Raw genomic sequence first — 6761 nt, forward strand, 5'->3', positions numbered from 1 at the left:
TCATGACTATAGTGAGTGGTCATATCACAAGTCTTTCCAGCAGTAATGCGCCATCAAATTGTGCAGCCCCACTCGCTCACCCTCCTCGCCTCTCTGTCAAACCGCCTACCCGAAAACTGTCGCACGTACTGCCCGGGAAAAGCCCCGCCCTCAACTTTTAACTACGCGAAAATAGTTCGAGCTTGTTCGTTCTATATAAATACAGTACTTACTGTATGTTTATTCACCAGTAGTAAGTAGGAGTCGTAGAGTAGTCACCTTAAATAGAGATTTTCTTTTCTTTAATGCCACGTACACAAATTGAAACACTTGTTGTGGAGAGAAAAAAGATAATCACTCCACTATATATGGACGCAGGGGCCTGAGCGCTTGCTTTACTAGGGTTGCTCTCTTCATTCTCTCATCCTCTTTAGATATAAACAAGACAACGGTAGCGACATTTTCTCTCTGCTCACCGCTGGTCACAGATCCGGCCGGATCCCTTCGGCCGGTGTGTGTTGAGGACTAAAAGGTGCATCGTTCATGCGGTCATCACCGTCGAGGGAGGAAACCCACAGCTGCCGGAGGGGCCCGATCCTCTTCCCGTGACATTCTCTCTGACACAGCGCCGACTTGGGATGTCCTCCGACCCTTCTTCCTCCCTGCTGTATTGTCCGCAGATCGGACCTGCCGCCGCCGAGATCCCGGCGACCCTCAGGTATAAGTTCTTCGAAAGCGGCCTTGCTCTACTGCCCCAACTCTCCACGTGTCTGCATGTGCATCTTTTTCTACTCCCATCATCTCTTCCAAAGCCACCTAAATTTTTAGTATTATTAGAGGTAAAGCTACTTCATGCATTCGAATCTAGGGCTTTGTTCAAACAACAAAGAAAAGGGGGAAAGTTGTAGCATGAATCTAGGACTTGATTCAAAGAGGAAATAATATGGTGAAAGTAGTAGAGACCGGATACCCAACCGGTCTCTTGGTTGAAAAGGGAAATAATGGGAAAACGCAGTACAAACTGGATAAGGAACAAATCTATTATTGGTTGAAAAAAGGATAAAAAGTGGCGGCTGGTGGACAAGTCAACAGAGTATGTCCAGGATTAGATTTGCTGCCTTCACATAGTAAAAGGTCTCCAGGATTAGATTTGCTGCCCTCACATAGTAAAAGGTCTCAGGATTAGATTTGCTGCCCTCACATAGTAAAAGGTCTCAGGATTATATTTGCTGCCCTCACATAGTAAAAGGTCTCCAGGATTAGATTTGCTGCCCTCACATAGTAAAAGGTCTCCAGGATTAGATTTGCTGCCCTCACATAGTAAAAGGTCTCCAGGATTAGATTTGCTGCCCTCACATAGTACAAGGTCTCCAGGATTAGATTTGCTGCCCTCACATAGCGTGAACAAACTCGGCATCACCACTTTGTGCCTCCTTGTAGGTACATTGTGCTGATGCGTCCACTGTCGCATGTCCTTATACCAACCTTTTGCTGTTGTTAATGTAAGGCCACATGTAAAATGAAGCGATCACACTATTACCTTAGGGACATGTCTAACCAGTGTTATTGTTAATCTAATGCCTCTAGTGATAGGATGCAATTAAACTGTGTTACGAATGGCACTCCTGCTGTTTTCCCCAGTATGATAAGTAAGTTGCTCATTTACGCTGCTGAGTATCCTGGTGTCCCCACGGTCCCAAGCCCTTAAACCAACTCTTTAGCTGCTATTGATTTACTGTGTCTGGTAAACAAGCAATGCCACCATTAAAGTAATCCCATATTTGAGGAATCTCATTGTTGATCATAATGCTTATGGTAACATGAAGCATTGCTGACGTTTTTAAAATTTCTACTGTCCTTGCGTGATTTCCATGAACATAATTAATGAAAGTGCTAGTATCGACTAGAGGGGGGGGGTGAATAGGCGATTTTTATGAAAGTCTTCAAACCATAGAAGTTTCGAAGACGAACAACAGAAATGACCTAGTTGATATGCAGCGAAAGATAAACTACCATAAGCAAGCCATAGTCAAATATGCAATGATGTGAAAGTACAGGACTAATAGCAGCTAAGTAGTAAGGATCAGGCTGGAAGATAGTGTGAAGCCAATCAACAATAGTAGTCAAGCAATGAAGTCAAACAGATACACAGATAGGCAGTGACTTCACGAAGACAAACTTAAGTAAAGGATGGAAAGGGATAGAACCAGTCGCTTGTTGAAGACACATGATTTGTTGGACCAGTTCCAGTTGCTGTGACAACTGTATGTCTGGTTAGGGAGGCTGAGATTCAACTCAGAAGACCGTGTCTTCACCTTATTCCCCTTGAGCTAAGGACACTTAGTCCTCGCCCAACCACTCTAGTAAGTCTTCAAGGTAGACTTCCGAACCTTCACAGACTTCGTTCACCCGGCAATCCACAATGACTCTTGGATGCTCAGAACGCGACGCCTAACCGGCTGGAGGATACACAGTCCTCAAGTGTAATAAGTCTTCAGGTCACACAGACAAAAAGACTTCAGTGATGCCTAACACACTTTGGCTCTGGGTGTTTGGGCTTTGTCCTCGCAAGGATTTCTCTCTCTCAAATGCTTCGAGGTGGGTTGCTCTCAAACGACAAAAGCTGTGCACTAACTCTGAGCAGCCACCAATTTATGGTGTAGGGGGTGGGCTACTTATAGCCACAAGGCAACCCGACCTGATTTGTCCGAAATGACCCTGGGTCACTAAGGAACTGACACGTGTTCCAACGGTCAGATTTCAAACACACGCGGCAACTTCACTTGGGCTACAAGCAAAGCTGACTCATCCAGCTCTGGATAAGATTTGCTCTCATTGTCTTCGCTCGAAGACATAGGATTTGGGTTGAGCATCACTGCAGTCACTCTGACTTAGTTCACTTGGACCCCACTTAACAGTACGGTGGTTCCTATGACTCAACAAAGAAGAAAAGGAAACAACGAAACCACACAGTCTTCGTGCTCCATAGTCTTCCCGTAAAGTCTTCTCATGTCATAGTCTTCAATATGAATATCTTCTCATACCACCATTGTCTTCAATGTCTTCATACATTTTTAGGGGTCATCTCCGGTAGGTAAACCGAATCAATGAGGGACACTACCTGCATTATCCTGCAATTCTCACAAACGCATTAGTCCCTCAACCAACTTTGTCGTCAATACTCCAAAACCAACTAGGGGTGGCACTAGATGCACTTAGAATCTCCCCCTTTTTGGTGATTGATGACAAACTGGTTGAAGTTTTCAACGGGGATAAAGTATGTGAAATTGTAAAGGATAGGAATTGTCTTCATAAGTAGCAAGGGCTCCCCCTGAAGATGTGCATATAAGTAATTTTTCTTTTGGAATGCAAATGCACATGACAGGTTGTACTTGTGGAGATCCACTTCAACTTATGAAGATAATTCATCATGCATGAAATGATATAGCAAATAGGATGACATGCATAATGAAAAATGGACGTCTGCAAGATGATCTAAGTGCGGAAGTTATCATCGCATATGCGGAATTTATCATCACATCACAGTAAAGCAAATAAGTAGCAGACGACCATCAAGTTTAGGTGTTACAACTCAAAGAACCAAATGTTTTTTTAAAGAAAGAGTTGTAAGCACGAGGCAAAATATAATGCAACCGCCCTAATGAACCCGCTTGAAGACTATCAACTCATATGCGTCTCCCCATTTTGTCAGTAATGACCAAAAAGGTTTGAAGACATAGAGCATCTACTCGTCCTCATGAGGAGTAGTTGAAGCAGCAGGGTTGTCGTTGTCGTTTGGCGGTGCAGATGAACTTGGTGCAGTGTCGATGCGAGCAGAAGTAGGGGGCAGTGAAGTTGCATCGTCTTCATCATCGATGACATTGGCATTGACAGTTGCAGCGGAGGAAGAATACTCAGAGTCTTCAAGAGATGGAGTTCTTCGTAGGACAGCATTCCGTGGAGGAGTGGAGTCAAACTTGAATCTTTCAGTGAAGCCATCGTCTTGAAGATCTGCTTCAGCACTAAGCAGGGTCAAGCTCTTCCATGATCGCCGGCAAGTTTCATGAGCAACAAAGGCATTCTTGGTGGCAAGGTTACGAATGCGATTGACATCCACCAAGAGGCTTTGCATCTGACGCTTCAGCCAAAAATGATGCTTATCTTGCTTCTGATGCAGGGCCACAAGAAGTTCTCGGTCATTGAGAACGCGAGAACGCTTCCGAGGCCTTTGGGAAATGGTGCTTTCAGTGGCTTCAATAGGTGCTCGATGAGGCAGACGAGTATTTCCAGCCAATGGATAGGTTCGTGTTGCTGCTTGAACACCTTCAATGGGTTGAGTGAAGCTTTGGTGCTCGGCATTCTGAAGACAAAGAGGCTTCTTGGCAGGGTCAGAGTATATGGCTTCAACTGACATATCAACCTCTGGTAAAAAGATCAGATGATTGCGAGCAGATGGTTGATAGTTGACTAATGAGTGTCGCTTGATGAGGCGCATGACCCATGGAGCATAAAACTTCAGACCAAATAGATCAGATCCAGAAGCAGCAAGTTGCCTGATGAAGAAATCATGTGCATTGAAGCTGATGCCATTGAGGATGTAAAAGACCAATGTCTTCATGGCTCCTTCGAGTTTTGCAGCTGATGAATGTCCTTTGATAGGCCATAGAGTCCGTCTGATGATGTGATATATGGTGCGCGGCAGATACTCAAGGTTATCAACAAAGAACTCCTTTGGATATTCAGCATCACGTGGCAAAGGCTTCATCATGCTCAACATCTGGCTCATATTGGGTTCAGGCTTATGGAAGATGCTCTCCAGTGCATTGCGGTGGTTTTGACAACCAGGTTCATAGAGCTCTCCGGGAGTGGATAGGCCTGTAAGCTCAATGATGTAAAGAGCTTTGGCTTCATGATGAACATTTCTGGTCATCCACTCGAGAACCCATGTCTTTGTATCTCTGTTATAACCGCGAATGTGGAGTGTAGCATAGAATTGAAGCAATAGCTCTTCATTCCAGTGTTCTTAGTCTGTCACAAAGTTGAGCAGACCAGCATCACGAAAGCAATCAAGTGCTTCTTCTAAGCATGGCAATCCTGCAATGGCTTCAGTGTCGAGGCACATATGAGGGAAGTTGCGCCCTTGATCATACAGAACACAAGAGTAATATCTTCGCTGCTGATGACTCCAGAACTGATCTGATGATATTCTTGGCTTCGTGTAGGGGTTCTTTGAGCTGTCAAAGAATGTGTTGTGGCTCTTGAAGCCATTTGCATTGAAAGACCCGACAGATGTGGCAGTACCAGGAAACCTTGGCAGTCTTGGCTTTGCCTTCTGGACCTGAGGCCTATGCTCAATGTGATAGTCAAATTGAGGACCAGAGACAGTAGGCGGAGGGACCAGAATAGGCCATCTTACGGTGATTAGCTCGCCATGGTTGTATGCTTGCTCGATTGTATAGGTCCTTGGTGGCGGAACAGGAGCAGTGGCAGCAGCTGAGGCTTCAGGCTGCACAACAGGTGCTTCTGGAGCAGTTGCCTCATTGGTGTCAGGTGCAGTGGCCTCATTAGCTTCAGGTGCATTAGCTTCAGGCACACTGGTTGGTTCAAGCTCCACATTGGTGTCAGCCATGACAACGTCATCGGCTTCATTGTCGTTGGTGGTGGCAGCTTCAACATTTTGAACCTCCTCTTGATGAACAGGAGGGTCGGGCACTGGCACGTTCACATCAGGAGCAACTTCTTCAATAACTGGGGGAGTAGGGACATGTACGTCTTCTTGATTCTCTTCGGCTGATGCAGCCGGAATGTCTTTAGCAGCTAGGGCTTCAGACACGGAGACATTCACAGCAGGCGTGGCTTCTGAAAACACTTGACCTGCAACAGGTCGATGATGCACTTCTCCTTCTGGAATGCTCGGAAGAGGGACTTGAGGCCTTGGTCCTTTGCGAAGCCTTTGTAGTACAGGCGACGCCTTTGGAGATGGAGTGGGCAGGTCCTCATCCTCTTCAGCTTGTACGGATGGTGTGGTTTGTTGTTGTTGGGGAGTACTAGGGGAGTCTTGTTCTTGCGGGCGATCAGCCCATGAAGCATCCTGAGCAATTGGCGTCAGAGGACGACCAATGCTGATGATTTCACTGTTCGTACGAATAGGCGATGATACCACATTATATTCGATCTGAGGAAGAACTTCATCATCTTCAACATTGTCATCATGACCAATGTCTTCAGCGGTAGTGGGTTCAGCTGCTGGTATATCTTCAGCTTCATGAGCCTCTGTGGAAGCAGGCTCATGAACAGTCATGCGAAGTTCTTGGGATGCAGATGCAGGACGAACCACTGAGATGGGTTCAACAACAAGGGGCTCTGTGGGAGCAGCCCGACTCTTCTTGGTCTTGCGCTTCTTTTTGGAGGGAGCGGCATCAGAGGCTTCAGTATTCTTCCTCTTTCTGGCTTCAGCCTCGACAGCCCTCGTCTTCTTCTTTTCTGAAGCGGTTGTGGTGACCTTTGGCTTCAAGCCAGTCATGCTGCTTGGGAAGATAATGCGAGGGGCTTCTTGGCTTGAAGGTGCAGGCTGGTCAGCAGGAAGCTTCTTCTTTTTCTTTGCAGCCATCCTGGGGTCAATGCCAGGACGGCCAAGTGACTTGCGCTTCTCAGCCTCATTGTAGGCAAGCACACACTTATCAGCCAATCTCTTCATGTGCTCACGAGAGCCTTGAGCTTCTTGGCGCTTCTTCAGAAAAGCTTCTTTAAGCTCATGCAGCATGACCTTGAAGTTTCTGACG

This window comes from Triticum aestivum, chromosome 7B, assembly GCF_018294505.1.
Source record: "Triticum aestivum cultivar Chinese Spring chromosome 7B, IWGSC CS RefSeq v2.1, whole genome shotgun sequence".
In the NCBI taxonomy this organism is placed as follows: domain Eukaryota; kingdom Viridiplantae; phylum Streptophyta; class Magnoliopsida; order Poales; family Poaceae; genus Triticum; species Triticum aestivum.